This window comes from Anabrus simplex, chromosome 1 (assembly GCF_040414725.1).
Source record: "Anabrus simplex isolate iqAnaSimp1 chromosome 1, ASM4041472v1, whole genome shotgun sequence".
NCBI classification, from domain to species: Eukaryota; Metazoa; Arthropoda; class Insecta; order Orthoptera; family Tettigoniidae; genus Anabrus; species Anabrus simplex.
This window is the reverse complement of record NC_090265.1, coordinates 1,075,130,487-1,075,151,287: the sequence shown is the minus strand read 5'-3', so window position 1 is coordinate 1,075,151,287 and position 20,801 is coordinate 1,075,130,487. Positions and strand designations below refer to the sequence as shown.

The 20,801-nt window shown below is 40.9% G+C and overlaps 1 protein-coding gene across 4 annotated transcripts in view; it reads left to right on the top strand.

The window, feature by feature from the left end:
• Csk (C-terminal Src kinase) overlaps window positions 1-20,801 on the top strand; it is a 664,783-nt gene that overhangs the window by 428,972 nt on the left and 215,010 nt on the right. For 2 of the 4 annotated variants that reach the window (XM_068225400.1, XM_068225399.1), the window contains exon 3: window positions 14,343-14,393. The exons of the other annotated variants lie outside the window; for them this stretch is intronic. The gene's annotated coding sequence lies outside the window, so the exon portion shown is untranslated. The remainder of the gene's footprint in view (window positions 1-14,342; window positions 14,394-20,801) is intronic. 4 annotated transcript variants of the gene reach the window in all.

Here is a 20,801-nt window from a genome sequence, read left to right as displayed (position 1 = left end):
AAAATCTTTCTTACTAGCTGTCCGAATTCTTCCTGTCTACTCATAGTCAATCTTCCGAAGCAAATGTGTTTTTGGTTTGACAACCGTGCCATAAATTATTATTATTATTATTATTATTATTATTATTATTATTATTATTATTATTATTATTATTATTATTATTGCAAAGTCTGGGAACTAGCCTGCAAAATCCATCCCTCACGTAATATAATATCACGTATAGGTTGTAGTATGATGGGTTTGAGAGTGCCGTATAAAGTACTATACTGCTGTACCAGGAATACTGATGTTGCATGATGTGTGTGTATGTGTTTGGTCACGTGGCTGATAACTTCCTCCTGGGCGCGGTCTCCTTCAAACATCACTCCTTTTGTGAACAACAGATGAGTAATGCAGAGGTCATTCCTATTGAAACTGAAGGCATTGCTTTGTAATATTCTCTCTTTCGCATTGAAAGTCTCTAAAAAAATAAAATAAAAAATCACCAGAGCTTCGTGTTAAATACTTTAATTTTAAGGAAGAACTGTTGTATTAGTACACTCGAAACATAATTCTATGGCTTTGTTATAAAAGGACCAGTGCTATTTTTTAAATAGAAATTGAGACAATAACATACACAGAAGCAGTTTATGTGGCTTACGGCATATTAAAAGGGCCAGTGTCTCTTATAAATATTAAACAAACAGTTAACTTTTAATTAAATAAGTCCTTTACAGTAATGTTAGGTTACCGATAAAGATTGCAGAGCTATAGAAGAAATTTTTAAAAATACATTAGTAAAAGTTAGTATTTACTTAGTTGATTTCCACAAAGAAAGTGTGAACTTAAAATTAGTTGTTGAAAAAAATAGTTGTAAAATTTTAAGCAAAGCTCGAAAATACTTTTTTTTTTTACATTGGTCGTTTATAAACAAGGCACAGAATTAGTTATGCCACATATTTTCACTAAAGGTTTTAGGTCGTCGGAATTCCGTCCTGAAGATGAGCACGGAATGCGATGTTGCCCTATCGACATAGATTTCTTACATTTAGATACTCTTAAATGTTAACCAGCTTCCCTATCCGATCCCACAAATTTTATTAACTTCGCCTGAAAAGAGTTGCCAGCCCTAAGTAAGATACAGATCACATATATACATACGCCTATATTGGTCTGAATGGAATATTTCCCGACTATGTGCGAGTTGACTCATTCAGTCATTTGAAGACCATGTCGTTCCATTTTTATTACACTTTCTGATGTATAATTGTTTCTGTGCCGCACTAATTTTTTCATGAAATTTCTTCAATAGTACCGGCACCTCATTTTAACTAGAGGCCTGTCGCAGGTCTTCGAGTTGACGCCGTATAGGTGATATGCGCGTCTATGAGGATGGGGCGCTACATGTGATGGAATTATAATGATGAAGACTGCACAAAACCCCAGCCCCCGAGCCAGGTTAAAATCCATGACTTGGCTGGGAATCGAACCGTGGGCCCCCGGGACCAAAGACCAGCTCGCTAACCATTTAGCCATGGAGCCGGGCATAATTGTAATATCAAGCTCAATCTGTGGATCATTGGAGTGCGGGCCTCTGGATCCTAGGATCACAGATTCAAACTCAGCAGAGGCAGTCGGATGTTTGAAGGATGAAGAAAAAGTCCATTCGGAACTTCAGTTCGTACGATGTCGGCATGTAAAAGACCTCTGGTGACCTATTTGGTGTTTATCTGACAAAATTAATAAAAAATCAGCTACAGATCACCCAGAAGGAGGTCTGATTTCTCGGCCAACAAAGATCCCTTTCTCTCCAATTTGGTAGAGCAAGATGAACGTCGAAATTGACACGTCAGCAACGTAGATGACATAAATCCAAAATGTGTGAAATGTTTCTGAATGTATTTAAGAATTTCAAATGCTGAAAGATTTGGTGATTTTCATTGAAAATTTTAATCCTTTCGTTTTGAGTTATTTGGTACGTACATCATATACTGAATTTTAAAAAATGTGACTGTAAGCAGTGAAAATTTTTGTTTAGGAAGGTGGGAGTAACATCGTAAGGTACCGCACTGGGTGACACCAGCCCCAGCGACGCCACGGAGTCATATGATTATTCTGTTAGGTGCTTATCCTTACTATTGATACATTAACGGAGAAAAAGCCGTGCGATTATCACCCTCAACATGATTACAAGCAAATAGGTTGATATAACATCAAGTTCAGTAGTTTACTCGAGTTAAAACACAAGTCTTGGGTGCGGTCAGCACTTGGGCAGGTGACATCATATTGTCGGCTGGTGGAAGAAGAGAAAGGATAGGGTCACCCTAACCCAAATTAATGACTGTATGGTGAAGATTGAGGTTAAGGTTCTAATTAGGACATAATCTACCATGATGCGTCTTGAACTGTTGAATTTACCTTTCTTCTAGACTTAACTTAGGACATCAGGGGGCATGTTTTCTAATCCTTTATACATACTCTCAATTAAATGCAGTTACTCGTTTTAGCTCAGACACAAGATATCATACAGCATTCTTGTGTGTGAACAGCGGTTCGTGCCATGATATTCCTAGTCCCTGAAATAATGCAACTGCTGTAAGATCACTTCGGAATCGCCAGCTCCATAAATTGTGTATTATTTAAGACAGATTTAGAAGGAATTCAACGGACTTTGGACGCATTTTACATTTAAGAGTACAACAAGCATGTTGCAAGTCGGTGAAGTTTCTTCAGAAATATCTTAAAATAAATAAGCTCTCTATTTTACTTAAAGTTTGTAATTTCTTTGCTGTACCGTGCTTACCATAAGTGTTCCCGAATGCCAACGTGCCTGCTACTATTTCTTGATGGATGCAGTATTTTTGAAACTGTCACTTGGCAAAGGACAGAGTAAAAAGTAGCTTCCACCGAAGTCTTCTCATTTCTGGCTGTGAAAGCTGCGGAGATATGGTAGTACGCGGCTAGTGTGTACGGATCTAATGGAAAGTGCTTCGTGCAGCAGTAGCACTTTCTCGCCAAGTGAGGAAACCATTCACTCTTCATTTTGACGCCGCCATCGGTTTCGCGATAACCACGTAAACATTGGTGGTGCTCGTTGAGAATGCAATCTGTCTTCGGGCTGATGGGCCAAGAAGCGGACAGGCAGATAGAATGTCGACAACCTTTGCTGGGATTCGAGCCTGCAAACTCGTAATGTCTAGCCAACTTGGCTTGTAATCATTAAGGCTAGTACACGCCTAGCGACAAAGTCGCGAGACATTGTATGGGGACAGTTGCGAGACACTGTCGCTAGACTGTTGCGATACAGTGTCCCGCGACCACATCTATAGAGGCAGTTGCACCACAGGAATCGGCGCGAAAAGAAATTGCTTTATGTGCGTTTAATGTTGTGAATCTTTTTCTCCATCTCGTGAATGGACATAGTGAACTTTCTGCCAGAGACTCCATTGCTTCCCTCCTTTTGTCTCTGTGTTTATACTCGGTAGACATAACATCCCTAAGACAAGGGAGGGTGTGTAAATCCTCAATGATGTTTAGAGTAGTTTCCATCGCAAAACAACAGAACACGAAACACAACACCAATACGTGGCGGATATCTGCACACTGGCATAGACGTGTCCCGGGACTTCGTCTCGCGACACGTCCAGACTACATCATGTTGCGCAACACTTGTATCATGTATCCCATTTCGAATGGGAGACCTGCAACATGCAACTTTTGTATCGCGACAGTCCCAAACACGGAAAAAATGTCGCAGGACATCCCTGGGACTTGTCGCGATACACGTGTTCCGCAACTTTGTCGCTTGGTGTGTACTAGTCTTTAGGGCTACATTTTCATCTGCATGTTTTAAATTAGAGATGTTGTTGATGATGATGATGATAAATTAATGTATCGCAAAGCTAAACAATTTTATAGCTTGCAAGACGATGATATTATAACTCGTGGCGAATTTGTGGCTACACTTTATATTACGTTTATTTGTACTTTAATATGCGTTATCTGTTTCAGTTAAAAGTAATGTTTAGTTTAAAGAAACACAAGAGTTGACAACAGGCAATGTTTCATATTATGTGCTAGTAATGTATTTATTCGGTGTAGTGGTTAGTGTGATTAGCTGCCATCCCCGGAGGGCTGGGTTCGATTTCCGGCTCTGCCTCGAAATTTGAAAAGTGGTACGGGGACTGTAACGGTGTCTTCTCAGACTCAGGAGGTCAACTGAGTAGAAGAGGGTTCGATTCCCACCTCAGCCATCCTCGAAGTGGTTTTCCGTGCCCATTTCTCCACGCAAATACCGGTAACCGGGCGAGTTGGCCGTGCGGTTAGGAGCGCGCAGCTGTGAGCTCGCATCCGAGAGAGAGTGGGTTCGAACCCCACTGTCGGCAGCCCTGAAGATGGTTTTCCGTGGTTTCCCATTTTCACACCAGGCAAATGCTGGGGCTGTACCTTAATTACGGCCATGGCCGCTTCCTTCTCATTCCTAGGCCTTTCCTGTCTCATCGTCGCCATAAGACCTAACTGTGTCGGTGCGACGTAAAACAAATAGCAAAAAAAAAGAAGAAGAAGCAAATACCGGTATGGTATCTAACTTAAGGCCACGGCCGCTTCGTTCCCTCGTCCTTGCCTGTCCCTCCCAATCTTCCCATCCTCCTTCCCATTTGTATCCCTGATCAAATGTCTCCCGCTCCAGGACACTGCCCTTGGGGCGGTGGAGGTAGGATTCCTCGCCGAGTTCGAGGTAAAAACCAACCCTGGACGGTAAACATATTAAATAATAATAATAATAATAATAATAATAATAATAATAATAATAATAATAATAATGTGTATTTGTTCCCTTGTATTGCAGTTTTGTTTGTTTATATTTCAACATGGATTTATCGTTATTTTCCTGTGATATTGAAAATGTCTTCCTGACTCAGAATTCTGTACATGCATGCTGTCTTAAATTGACGAAGAAATAAATCAGAAGACGCGCCGCCGCCTACTTACGTTGATTCTTCATGCAACAGAATAGAATTTTCAAGCGCTCCATGTGTCTGAGAACGTGGACATGAACCGTTCATAATGCAAATTTTCAAGTCACAAACGTCAACTGATCTGATAACATATGTCTGGGTTTCACTAATTATGCGAATTGCTACAGAGCATTTTATGAATCAAGAAATGAGAAGGTTAATGATGTATACAAATATTTTCAAATATACTCGTATATGATGTTGAATGCCGGTTCCGTGGTGTAGGGGTAGCGTGCCTGCCTCTTACCCGGAGGCTCCGGGTTCGATTCCCGGGCAGGTCAGGGATTTTTACCTGGACCTGAGGGCTGGTTCAAGGTCTACTCAGCCTACGTGATTAGAATTGAGGAACTATCTGACGGTGAGATAGTGGGCCCGGTCTAGAAAGCCAAGAATAACGGCCGAGAGGATTCGTTGTGCTGACCACACGACACCTCATAATCTGCAGGCCTTCGGGCTGAGCAGCGGTCGCTTGGTAGGCCGAGGCCCTTCAAGGGCTGTAGTGCCATGGGGTTTGGTTTTTTTTTAAATTATGCTGAATACTATCAGTTTATTCAATTTCAACTTCATTATTTCTGTTAAGAGTTTGGAAGTTATTTTCATGCCGTGTGATATACTGTATTTCAGTCCGTGTGTGTTCCCCTCCCCCCGTGTGTGGGGACGATATAATACGTCCACGGTATCCCCTGGCTGTCAGAAAAGGCAACTGAAAAGGAACCTGAGGGTCTTTCTCGGGGAGCGTGGGTTGACGGCCAAGGAAACCCTAGCTGAGTCTGGTATTGTTTCCACTTAGGCCGTGCTTGCGCCAGATTCCTCGTTTTCATCTTTCGAATGCGACCCTGCTTGGTCACCTGTTGTTTTCTTCCGACCCCGATTATATTGAATTTGCGAGGCCCGCACCCTTCGTGGTCCTTTCCTTTCTTTTGCGAAGGATCGGACGTCTTCCATTTTTCGTCTGATTACTGTTAAGAAACGTTGCTTGCCCAGTTATACTTACTCTTAAAACAACCACAACCGACCAACCAACCAACTTATATTTCAGTATATTGTTGTATTTGCCTGTTCATTGATTTATGACATACCTACATTGTAAAAGACTATGCCTGCGGCATCATAATAAAATATACCACTGCTAACCCTTTCGGTCAGCATATATGAATTGGACGTTTTGGAGAATCCTCCAATCTAAAGGAATACAATTTTGTGTTGTATCATAATACTTTGCATGCCTGAAGAGGGTATATATATGGCTGGATTGGAGGTTTCAGGTGACAGGATGGAGGTACATGTAGAGGTCTTTAATACTGATATTTACCAACACCAAGTCAGCTAATGGCATCTCTCCCATTTCCTGCATCGAAATCATTATCCGCATCCTGTCGCCTCTAGGAGCACGTGCGAACACATCGCTACTAGTGTTTCATTTTAATGAGAGAACCCACAGGTAGAACTGTGATCTCGAAGAAAACACGGCGATTACAAAGAATTCGTTGCTTTAAATGTTTCTGTGCTGTTCTCGAGACAAAGTGAAATCATAGTTTATGTAGTTGTGTGGTAATCTGTGAGACACATACAAATGATGTAGTATACTCTTCAAGAAATTGACAAAAACAAAGCCTCTTCATATGTCGTAATCTCATTTTTAATATCTTAGCAACTTTCTTGTTTTTGCTGCTGTTCGGACGATTCAGTTTTCATTAACAGGGAATAGAGTTTGAAAATATCACATTGCAAGCTGGTCTCTGGGAGATCACGGGGAGCTTACTCGAAAAGTCCATACTGCTCAGATCTGATTCCAAGGAACCAGGCTGAGTGACTCAGACGGTTGAGGCGCTGGCCTTCTCGCCCTAAGTTGGCAGGTTCGATCCTGGCACAGTCCGGTGGTATTTGCAGGTGCTCAAATACGTCAGCTTCGTGTCGGTAGATTTATTGACGCGTAAAATAACTCCTGCGGGACAAAACTCCGACATCTCGGCGTCCCCGAAAACTGTTAAAGTAATTAGTGGGACGTAAAGCCAGTAACATTATTATTGATTTCTAGGGTCCTTTTCGCAGAAAAATTGTATATATCACTCTGTTTTACATACTATGGGAATTATATAGAATAAAGGCCTGTATCATATATATTTATAAATTATACAAAACTATTTTTTCAGCGTCATAGCGAAATATGTTTATCAGAAAAAGGGGATCAATATACGTACCTCTTTCTCGAAACTGATATAAGGTAGAAGTTTGAAGCCTCTCGTACGCATTTTCAGTACCCATATCTACCTGTTAGCAAAATGAATGAGTTATATTTATTGGGTTCATTTAAATACAAATAGTATGTTTATTATGTTCAACACTAGCCTACTAAAATATGTACATTTCTAAGTCAGATAATTATATCTCCCATAATATGCTCGTGGAGCCTCCGTGGCTCAGGCGGCAGCGCGCCGGCCTTTCACCGCTGGGTTCCGTCGTTAAAATTCCGGTCATTCCATACGAGATTTGTGCTGGGCAAAGCGGGGGCGGGACAGGTTTTTCTCCGGGTACTCCGATTTTCCCTATCATCTGTCATTCCAGCAACACTCTCCAATATAATTTCGTTTCATTTGTCAGTCAGCCCCGGAGGAGTGGGACAGGTTTCGCCAGCCGGTACAGTTCCTATCCTTGCCGCTAGATGGGGTCTTCATTCATTCATTCATTCATTCATTCATTCATTCATTCATTCATTCCTGACTCGATCGAATGACTGGAAACAGGCTGTAGTTTCGTTTTCAATATGCCCACACTCTTATTTAAAGCGCTACCAGCACACATAGTGTCAGCTGTCTAGTACAGTAGTTGCTGAAAAAGATTAGGGGCCGATGACGTAGATGTCAGGCCCCTTAAACAACAAGCATCATCATCATCATCATCATCATCATCAGTTGCTGAAGAGAAGGGACGGTTATGTTAGAAACTTTGTTATGCGAAAATCATATATAACAATGAATATTTTCCTCTTTTTACAGAATTCCAACTGACTTGCAATATTTGCATAGAGTACTGTCACTATTGAACCTAGACGTCATATCTACACTAGTTAATTATAATATTACCACTATATTTACACCGTTATCAGCATTGCAACTATTTACACTTGCACTGTTATTTGACTAGAAAATCTTTGTATTCCACAGTTATCGAGAGGCAGAAATTTGCTCTAGCTATGAGTATTTATCATAACATTATTGTAGTATTGTATATGCTACTTAATAAAGGTACCTCTATTTCTGAGGACATTATCCAATTTCTGAATTTAATGTCTAAATAGTGGATTAATAGAGAGGTGAATAAATGCAGAGTGCAACACGTTCAAGAACGTGCGTTAGTGCGCAGCACCACGAATTAAAAGAAGAGCGTGCTCCATTTAAATATAGGTATTTCTAGTGATGTAGATTGCATAATATTAACATTAAAGTATTTCTTATTCAGAAATACTCCGAGAATGTATTTCCGACAAGAAAGAAAAATTATTTTGATGACTTCAGACGACCATATCCCCTTAACGTTATTGATAGGGTCTGATCGAGGAATTGCCTGGCCTCGTATAATTGGTGCGATGAGTTCCGTGTTTGATGTGGGATTCCTGCCACCATTCGGGATATTCCTAATCTAATTGCCAGCCATCGTTATCTTTAACACAATAATGATCAATATTCTGCGCTGTCTTTGACCGTACTCGTGCCAAGCGTTAGACAATCTTATCGCTTTCATTTGTTTCCTATTAATGGATAGGTATCTTCGTAGTAGGTTTTTTTTTTCACGAAGACCAAACTCTGCTTCTCTTTTGTAGTTCTCCTAAGTTGGTAATGTCCAGTATACGGGAGATAATGGATTCGAACCCCACTGTCGGCAGCCCTGAAAATGTTTTTCCGTCGTTTTCCATTTTCACACCAGGCAAGTGCTGGGGTGAGGTGAAGGTCCCTTATTTGGTGATAGTTTTTATTTAGTCCATCACCACGTTAGATTACCTCCAAATGGTTTCATATTTTGCTCATAGATAGCGTAGGATGTGTGCTTTATGCGAGGAACTGCCAGAATAATTTATCTCTGCACGTGTCAGATACAGGAAACTTAAAACTAAAATCAGAGGATTTTTCATCTTCTATTACCTGCTTGTCGACGCTGAGCAACGTATTTCAAGATAACCAGAGCATTTTTAACGCTGCTTGTTCGATTTGTATATCAATGCTTTCAGCGAAGTGTACAGTTTCATACGAATTATGTGAAATATCGTAATAATAAGCTGGATACATTATAGATCCTTAGGAAGAGGTCATGTAAATTAAGGAATACAACGTCTCATGTCCTGTGAAGGTGAATGACCAAGCTTTTAGCTTGTACATAAATTGGGTAATTAGATAATAAATGATTAAATACTTTTTAGTTGTATTAGGGAACGGAAAATTTTATTTTGTAGTTATTTTCAAAATCTACACTATCACCAAATAAGGTAGACCCTATCACCAAATAAGGTTACCAAATTAGGACATTTTCCTTTTCTTTCAGTACGATGGCTTCCATTCACAAACCGGCACCTAAAAAAAAAGAGGAACAAAATGTAAAGACATCGTATTTTCATACAATATTCAAGCCTCCATGGGGCCGATGACCTTCGATGTTAGGCCCCTTAAAACAACAAGCATCATCATCATCATCAAGCCTCCATTTATGAAAGCCAGGTTTTCCGAAAACAAAACATGCTTTTAAAGGATATGGTGTAGTACCATTCAATGAAAAGTGCAATTTCCCAAGGAAAACTTGCTCCATCCCTGTTAACAAAACGACCAGTTAAGCCCACTTCCAGCATTAAGAACACTATCCAAATCAAACGCTGAAGTAGGCCAAGTTCCATCTTCGACAGCAGTGTCACTTCCAAAAGAAGGAGCTCATGAGAAACAGCCGATCTTGGTCGTCCAAAATGCTGGTACGCCTACCTCGGGAAAGAAAGGACTACATCAAAACATTGTGAAAGTCAGGAAGCAGACTGGATTCGTGGTGTATGTGGTGGGACATTTTCCGAAGACAGCAAGAAACAGAATGGAAGAAAATGGACCCAGTGTTTTCGTAAATTTCCTAACCACGAGCTTTGCCAGAATGAAACAAAATTTGATCTTGTTTTCATGTGTGATCAATGTGGTACTGATGAAGATCCACGCTAAACATGTAACGTAGCGCAAACATGATTTGTAAATTAATGGTTTATACTTTATCATGTTAATATTGTACTATCACCAAATTAGGTGTGCCCTATCACCATATTGGGTCCCTTATCACCAAATAAAGTTGATTAGTTGCTAGGAAATTAAATTTTAATAAACCTATGTTAGAGTATACTTTGATTTTCATTGATTAGAACCTGTAGGGCAAATCTTGTTTCAAGTATATACAGTACATCAATTACGGGGTTTTCAAACATATGTATTGAACCCTTTGGTCCATATAGAGGGATACCTACCTTTCTTACCTATCAGCAAAGCTCATGAGATCTGTCTCTTGGGTCGTATCGGGTTCTTCGTCACTTGCTGAGGTAAAGGTAGGGTTCAGTAATTCTAATCTATCTACTGGAATGAAAGGTCTATTTAAAAGATTCCTATTTATTCAGGAAATTTCTGAAGCAAACTGATATGTCAACGGTGTCATAGAAGTCAATTGTGTCCACTGGACACCACAATCATTTTAACATAATGGTCAGAACACTGGTGTGAGACTTTAACGTAACTGCCTGATGGGCATTCTTACTAGAAACCATTGTCTCAATTATTAATTATTTAAGAAAGGGAAGTCTGGAAATCCTTAAATTCGGCTTCCATGTGAGACCACATGTACCATCATAGTGATTCGTTATGGTCCAGCCCTCGTAACACGAACTCTGGACTCTGGGTATCATTAAGGCAGTCCAATTGGTGTGTGCCACAGAGTGGTTCTACGGCATGGACCCTTAATTGAATCGATGTGACCTGCGTCTATGTCGTGGACCGACATCTAATCTTCTAAGTTACTTTAAAGTCATTGTGGATGATGACCGCCAGGAAAATGATGCTACAGTGGCATATGGCCCTAATCTAAGTCACTGAGGTTGATGACCCCCTGACCATCCAAGTTTCTAGGCTGAAGGCTAAACACAATTAAGTTACATCGGTTGATGACCAAAGTTTCCACTTTACTATCCCAGCACATTCACTTACAACAATAGCAATGCTCACAAACTTTGTGGCAGTAAAATCCATTTCCTTCGGATATGTCCCCTTAATCGTTACTTTATTTTTTAATATTCCCCAGAAAACAAACTAAAATTTCCAGAATGCATCTCCAAGTTATTCGCTTGATTAAAGTTATTTCACAATGCGGTTTCACTGAATTTAATAATTAAATAAATTTAAATGATTTGACGAAATGTTAACGAACAACAAATTTTATCTCCGCGGACTCTGGTTTCTTCACAAATTCCTACGCAGCTGTGATGTGAATTCAATCTAGTGATGTTTGTCTGGCTGGAAAAGAATTGTTACATAATTCATGTCCAGTTATATATCTTCTCTCATGATTTCACACTTTAAAATCTAATCTAGTCCTAACCGTTATTAACACTTGGATATCCTATGAATCTACGTACAAACCAAACAACTCGCCATATAATTACGATGTCATATCTCGTCATACCATTATGAATTTTGCACACCCCTCACAGACAAACCGATCATCACAACCATCGCTCTGTATTTTGGACAAATCATTACCGGCTATGAATTTCAACTAAATCCAGCATTTTAACGTTTCCCTGGCCGAGAATACAGTACAATCTCAATTCCACGCCTGTCCCGTTATCACAGCTGAGGCCTCTCGTCCCCCAAGTTCGCTTGGCAGTAACGTGAAACACCTGGTTTATTCACAGTTGACTGGCTTCTCAAAATGCTCTTTTTAAACTCTGCCGACAAAATTAAACAAATACGATATTCTGACCAACAAAATGCACAGATTAAGCTTCAAGATGCCCACACTAATTATACGCGTCGCCAATTAATACCGCTATGGATTTCTATGAATTTCTTTCCATTCCCAACATTATAAAATATACCTCGGGCTATCGTGTCCCGGCTTCAATGACAGGACTCTAACCTGATTCGCACATCTCATCTCAACTCATATAAAACATTCCTCGGGCTTCCGTGTCCCGGTTTCAATGACAGGTCCAACCTGATTCACAAATCTCATATCAACAAAACTAACCTCTGTTTCCCAGCTCCACAATTATCATCGACAAAGAACTGGAATAAAATCCTTACTAGAAATCTCGACGTCTAATATCGCACAATGCATTAATCATGAATAGCTTCGCGTAAATGATATCGTATTTTATAACTTGATTTTTACGAGAAAATGACTGAAACATTCTACTAGATCTTTTATTGTCAGTCAGACACAGTTTAAAATGGGCCTAGAAAAACGTTTCTCTCCGTGACCAAATTCATCACCCTAGGTTCTCACCCGACAGCGCGCTTCCGCTCGATTGAAAATGAGTAACCATGGATTATTATTATTAACGTCAAATTGCAGACAGAAACATTTTACGTCGAATGAACATTTTAATTTGGCATCACAAAATATAGGCAGTACACTCACACGGATGACGATCTACATTGGACGTGATATCACTTCGGAACCCTATTCAATAACTTTTACAACATTATACGGCCCTCGCAAGACTTCAAAAATTTATCCAAGTGGAAAATAAAACAAATGACTCTTTTAGTCGTATTCTCACATTTACAAAACTTAGTAGGGGTGACCACTGCGTCGTATATCCCCATTAAAATACACTTTTAGAGATCATGAGACAAGATATAAGAGGTAGTAAGATGGAAAGTCACCTACCTCATGTAGTCATAGGGCTCACCTGCGACCCTGGCATTTTATTTAGCCATTTTTACATTCATGGCTTTACAAACCATTATGTTTCTTCAGGTTTCCTGGAATAAAGCATAAAAAGAAAGAAAATACCCTTCACTTGTTTGCTGAGCGCACACGATGGACTATAATTATATCCGCACACGAATTACTTAATCACATTAGAATTTATTCAGTACTTTGACCGTCCTATCTGATACAATTATTTCACTCAAGAAAACTATCTCCTCATGGAGACAAGACCTAGCCACACTGGCTGAAAGCTGCAGTTGAACTCAGTCTACTTTCGTTGGTTTGATTTCGCAGAGCAGCTCAACAATTTTTCGTCCGCTTTGTATCACAAATGCCGGAGAAGGAGGCTTCGTCATGGCGTCCCTTCATATTTATAGCAGTTACCCCCTCTCTTCGGATATCTCCCTTTGCCGCCAAGAAAATTTCTATAAATTTTCTGACTTACCTAAACTGTAATTTCAAGAGTTTTGAAAGTGACTACATGCTTGCTATATTTCTGGCGGTAGTGTTCATGGACATTTAAAACTTTTACGGGTTCGATTTGTGAGATGATTGACCCCCTTTGATAGGCACTATATTTTTTTGACTTGGCTTGGTTCACGCCATGTACACGCGCTTTGAAATAGTTCACAAATATGACTTGAGATTCTTCCGCCGTTGACACGTGTGGCTGACGTCACGTACCCCAGAGCGTGGGACCGAAGGTAATCACCCCCTCGTCACGTGTCAAATCCATGCTATCAAGAATCCAACTTTTAAATGATTGTCGATTTATGCATAATGTTCTTAGGGCACAAAGGTCATGGGTTCAGTATGTGCCTTAAAACAGGCATCAACTGAAAATATCACCAAGTTAGGTACCTTTTCCCTACCTTAATTAAGGCCATGGCCGTTTCCTTCCCACTCCTAACCCTTTCCTGTCCCCTCGTTGCCGTAAGACATATCCGTGTCCGTGCGACGTTGAACAACTTGTAGGAAAAAAAAAACAACTTTATAGTTGTCAGTATCTGCTACGTTGCCTTTGTAGTATGCACTATTTTTTGCATTTGATCGATTAACATGCATGTGTCAAACAAGTAAGCAAGCTTGTAATTTTACGAGACTGTTGATACAGTGTTTATTATCACGGGACCTCGAGTTTCACTAACCGCGGAGCTTTTTCATTTCAGGAATCCCGCATTCATTGGCTGAGATTCGAACCATAGTCGCCTGTGAGAGAAGGCAGCGACAGTGTCGCCCCCACATCGATGTTTGTTTCTCCATTCACTTTACAGATAACCATTCGGTAAAGCCGCTGCCTGATGATAAATCGTCGAAACTTGATACTGTGTGTTAAGTATTGTGCTTCTAGATCAGCGACTTGGTTTTGTTCCTGAAATATAATCTTCTTGTTTCAAGCTGTGACTGAGTCGCTGGGATTAACGTCGAAACTTTCTTCATTGCAGCAAGGTAAGTGAAAATATTTGATAATACCAACTAACAGGGAGTTTATTATTATTATTATTATTATTATTATTATTATTATTATTATTATTATTATTATTATTGTTATTATTATTATTATTATTATTATTATTATTATTATTATTATTATTATCCGGCTTCTTGACTGGTCAGCATACTGGCCTTCCGCTCAAAGGGCCCCGGGTTCGATTCCCGGCCGGGTCAGGGATTTTAACTGCGTATGATTAATTCCTTTGACCTGGAGACGAGGTGTTTGTGCTCGTCTTAATACCCTTATCTTCATCTGCTGTACATACACACACCACAGTACTAACCACAACAGAAACACGAAACAGTGAATACGTACATCCCTCCACATAGGGTTGGTTTCGGGTAGGGTATCCGGCCATAAAACTGGGCCAAATCAACAATTGTCTACTCTGAAGAATGTGGAAAAGGTCAGGAAGATGGCAATAATAATAATAATAATAATAATAATAATAATAATAATAATAATAATAATAATAAATTCCTTTCAGATACACTTTTCTCATAGACAATTGAAGCTATAAATGTAATGTTTTTATGGGTATCCACAGTGTTTGCATCCGCATGAGAGGTGAATTATATTATATATTTTTTTACTCATTAAAATTAAGTCCGATAAATTAATACTGCATACGCGAGGAACGTGCAATACCCGGCGCTCTTATTGTTATTACTGTATTTTACTAGAAACGGCTGTGGACTGGCTGACGAGTATCGGTTTGAACAAGGAGTTTATAGCTCGAGGGAAGCGTTCACAACTGTACACAAGTTGAGATGTTATTCTTTAAATGAAGGCGTTCCTCTCTCTACGATGAACAGATATGGTTGGCACAGAAATGATGAAAAGAGAAATGTATAGAATTCATAACCTGCTCAGGCTTGATTAACAATATGATGAAATGAATAAGCTCTTTGTTAATATTATTAAGACACAAGACATTTTCAGTTTTTTTTTTTTTTTATGTATCTTGGCTTATTGAGTTCCAATGAGTTTTCAACACCCTAATAAGGAACGTTCACGAAGTGACTGAGAGGCATTAGTACAATGTCGAATGATACCACCGCGTACCTAGCTCGATAGCTGCAGTCGCTTAAGTGCGGCCAGTATCCAGTAATCGGGAGATAGTGGGTTCGAACCCCACTGTCGGCAGCCCTGAAGATGGTTTTCCGTGGTTTCCCATTTTCACACCAGGCAAATGCTGGGGCTGTGCCTTAATTAAGGCCACGGCAGCTTTCTTCCCACTCCCAGCCCTTTCCTGTCCCATCGTTGCCATAAGACCTATCGGTGTCGGTGCGACGTAAAGCAAACAGCAAAAAGTAGAATAATACCGCAGTAAATAGTATTTATTGTACCAATTATAACTACCCATAGCGATGAGTGTTGATGATGGAATCTTGTAAACATGAATGGTGAGATTAATCGTCGTCCAGGCGCCCTACTGCCTAATTTTTAATTTTTTTCTCCCCTTTTCATTTATTTGTATTTTTCATTAATTTTATATCTGGTTTTTTCTTTATCCGTGTAGACATACTGTTAAGAAGTGTTCTAATTAAATACAAACTGCATTGCAACACAAACACATTTGCCATCGTCCGAGGCTGATTTTTTTGTTATACAACTTAAATAATCCCTCTCTCCATCTCCTATCAAAAATCCAACAGTGGTCATAAAAATAATACAAAAACGTTGATTTTGTTGTCAAGATGTGGCGATAGTAACGGAGTTTTTGATACAGCTTACATTAATGTAGGCATTTCCTTGCCTGCATGCACAAAGGAAAAACTGGTAAAAGAAAAGCGAGGCGTTGGTGCGCCTCGAATCTGAGACACTCGAGGCTGACCTCTAGACCAGAGGTGTTACGAGTACTAATACCTAAATTGCCAGCAGATATGCAGACTGATACATGTAAAGGGCCAAACCCTCGAGCACGTATCTGTTTATTTTTGACGCTGATCAATCTCCCAAAGTTTGAACGAAATCGATGTGCCCGTAGCAGTGGTTTCCTCTTGTTAGCCGGGATGGAACCCCGCCAAATTCGGCTCAGAAAGCCAGTACTCTGACGTCTGAGCTACTCAGCCCGATCCCGATCGAGCCATTTGACATTTAGGAATCCATATACCATGTGGCTACTTGTATAGTATCTCGCTAATGCATCTACAGAATCCACATCTATGTGGTTAGGATTCCACGTAAAGATGTACGGTCTGTGATTCATGGTGACAGGTAGAACCGCCTGCTTTGTTACGTTGTGTAGCATGATAGTACTACAGTTAATAATACGTATAGCAGTTGTTTAATAAACATTTCCACACCATAACATAACAAGTCTCTTCTCGGCGAGTGTCCGGGGGGGGGGAGGGTCATTGGTGTATCCCAGGTTCGAATCCTAGCGACGTTGGGTAGAATTGTCATTAAGACCGGCGTGGCGTAACAGTAGGATAGTCATAAACTAAGTCCTAAATTGGGCCTGGATGCTCCGCTCGTCGGTAAAAATTGGAAAATTGGCGTTAAAAAAAAGTCTTTGCAGATATGTTTTAATCGTGTTTGAGATACTGTCTCAGATAAGAATTCCCATTTCACAGCAATTTGAACCTTAGTTTCTAGAATTATTTTACAATTGTTAGTCAGCCTTCGCATTGATTCGAGGCGTGTATTTGGGATAGTTATACCAGTGTGTACACCCAGTGACGAACTGGTTCTCGAAAAAGAGACAGAAGGCGATGTATAACTCACTGTGTCGGTCTCCCTTTCGCAGCAGCTCACAAACAACGGAGCATTGATTCCTGTTCACGGTCTGCCAGTTTGCACTTCAAAGGCAGTGTGTCCAGAAGGGTTTTATTGAGGACATAAGGGCGTGCTCAGGTCGTTGTTATGGAGTGCTACTTGGAGACGGCAAGTGTCACAAGTTCACCTTACTTTGATACTCTCCCCTTTCAAGACTTTTTTTGTTTGCTATTTGTTTTACGTTGCACCGACACAGATAGGTCTTATGGCGACGATGAGATGGGAAAGGGCTAGGAATGGGAAGGAAGCGGCCGTGGCCGTAATTAAGGTACAGCCCCAGCATTTGCATGGTGTCAAAATGGGAAACCACGGAAAACCACATTTAGGGCTGCCGACAGTGGGATTCGCACCCACTATCTCCTTGGTCAACTCTTGTTCTTTTCTGGCCCCGACGCTATTAGGTTTGCGAGGGCTAGGGAGTCTTTCATTTTCACGCCCTTCATGGCCTTTGTCTTCCTTTGACCGATATCTTCATTTTTCGAAGTGTCGGACCCCTTCCATTTTTTTCTCTCTGATTAGTTTTATATAGAGGATGGTTGCCTAGTTGTACTTCCTCTTAAAACAATAATCACCACCGCCACCACCACCGGATGCAAACTCACAGCCACGCGCCCTTAACCGCACGGCCAACTCGTCCGATTTCAATACATTAGTGTAGTGGTTTCATTGCCCTGGACTAGACTGAAGAATTTTATTTTTAGAAAGAGATCCCATTGACTCATTGTGCGGGGCGTGATTAGCTCAGTGGCTTAGCTACGGGCGTCCTACACAGAAGTCTGAGGTTCGAACCCCAAACGATACTGGGTCCAGATTTTCGTCTCACGAAACACGTGGCGTAAGGAAAGACATTCGGTCTTAAACCCCTGGGTGGTTCCAGCGACACTAGTAATAATTAGGATAAGCTGAAGAAAGTCCGACTCGTTGGCTGAATGGTTAGCGTACTGGCCTTCGGTTCAGAGAGTCCCGGGTTCGATTCCCGGTCGGGTTGGGGATTTTCACCTTCATTGGTTAATTCCAGTAGCTCGGGGGCTGGGTGTTTGTGCTGTCCCCAACATCCCTGCAACTCACACACCACACATAACACTATCCTCCACCACAATAACACGCAGTTACCTACAGATACCGCCCACCTTCATCGGAGGGTCTGCCTTACAAGGGCTGCACCCGGCTAGAAATAGCTACACGAAATTAATTATTAGCTGAAGAAAGATAATACTGTACTTCATTATTATTATAATTATCTCATGGTCTCTTTTGCCTATATACAGGGTGAGTCAGCCGCACCTGACGTTTTATGCTGTTATGCATCCCACCGAACGTCGCTGGTGTCCTTATTGTCTATTCTCCTTACCGTATGCCAAGCAACAATCACCTTTGATCACTCACTGCACCATTACCTTTGCAAAAACATGTACGGTATGCGACAGGTATTTACACAATGCATCAAACTGTCATACGGTTATGTAAAAAGTGCGTGCCAATTATGAGTTTTCAGTAGGGTATGAAATGAATGCTAAAAGCAATGGCATACTGATAGAAAACGTGTGTGCATTTGTGAAGCGGAAGTAGTAGTCCATCTAGTAGGCTTTCTGGAAACCTACTCGCTGGAGTCGCCATGGTGCCATAGGTTAAGTGCGGTGCTTTTAATACAGCTGTGTTTGATAGGTGGGCTCGAACCCCACTTCAGCCTGTGAATTTTATTCGCATTTTGTACTTCGAGAATCATCCACAGAGCCAATGTATCCAAATGCCCTCACGTCGTGGGTTATATTTTTATATTTTTATTTTTTTTATTTCACGTTTCAGCACGCCGCGCCGTTGAACTGCCATTCGGGCTCTTTCTAGCATTGTCGGTGTTATGGATTCACAGGCTTCCGTAATAAGGTTTCGAATGCTTTCAGGATTTTCCGGCTGCTGAGCGTACACACTACATTCTACATAGCCCCATAGGAAGAAGTCCAGTGGCGTCAAATCGGGCGATCTAGCAGGTCAGGTGACAGGTCCTCCCCTTCCTATCCATCGACCGGGATGTGTAACATTCAGGCAGTTGGGAAAATCTGCTGACATGTGAGGGGGAGCTCCGTCGTGTTGATACCATATGGTTACACGCTCACCCAGGGGCACATCCTCTAGCAGCTATGGAAGTCTTGAAGAAACTGTAGGTATCGGCCTCCTGTCGAATGATCCTCAAAGAAATGTGGTCCTATTAGGTGATCACCCAGTGTACCACACCAGACATTTACTCCCCATCGTGCCTGAAATGCTGCCTGCCTTACCCAGTGGGGATTTTGAACACTCCAGTAGTGCATATTATGACGATTCACAGAGCCATTATTATGAAATCGTGTCTAGTACGAAAATAAAATGAGAGATACAAACGCTGGATCAGTACCCACGCACAGAAATCAACACGAGTTTCGAAATCTCGTCCGTGGAGTTCTTGATCTAGTTGCAGGTGATACGGACGAAAAACTGGAATACAATATCTTACAACAGACGACTGGCTGATGTTGGCCTTTTGTGCTACTGTCCGGGTACTCGTATGAGGATTCTCTCGGAAAATGTCCAAAACCATCTCAGCTGTTTTACCGGACGTAACTGGTGCCTCTCTAACAGGAGCTGTTTGGGAAAGTGACGAAGTTATACGCAAACGTCCCTCCACCCTCCTAAACGTATTTGCGTTTGGTTGTTGTCTGTGTGGGAATCTTTCCTGGTACATACGCTGTGCTTCCTGTCTTGCTTCATCGTAGATGAGGAGCATGTCAACATACTTATATGTTGAATACATAATGTTAGAAGTGACCAGGACTGCTAGCTACACCAAGTGTAGGGCCAGTAAACATTCAACATGCATGCTATTGGTCGAATGTGGCACGAATATCGTCTTATTTGATCCTCAGAGTTTAAAATGTGAATAAACATATTTATCGTTCATGGGATTCGAACGCACCTACCAACGCAACATGCGCCAACACATCTGTGGTTAGTCCACTACACCACGGTGACTGTTGACTCCAGTTCATCTGAAAGCTTACTTGGTGTAAAACTACGCCCCGCTTCACAAACTCACACACGTTTTCTATCAGTATGCCATCGCTTTTAGCGATAATTTCACAACCAATCGAAAGCTTATAATTAGCACGTACATTTTACATAACCGTATGACAGTTTGATGCATTGCGTAAATACCTGTCGCAAACATGTTTTTGTAAAAGTCGTGTAGTGATGACGCAGTAAGTGCTTTAAAGACGACTGTAGCTTGGTATTCGGCAAAGGAAAATCGACCATCACCCCAGTGACGTTTGTTGGAATGCCTAAAAGCAGAAACGCCAGGCGCGACTGACTCACCCGGTATGTGTTTATAAAAACAGTGTAAAAATATTTGACTTTTGGTGATCTCACAATTATCATTGCATGTATAACGCTATTGCTGTTTCATTTTGCGAGTGTACCAGGCGTGAAATTAAAAAATGACGTGTATCAGGAAGTAAAAATCGAATTTATATTCAAAATAAAAATAAAAGATATCGGCACAGTTTAACCTTATAATGATGTTCATGACATACCTTGTCCCTCAAATT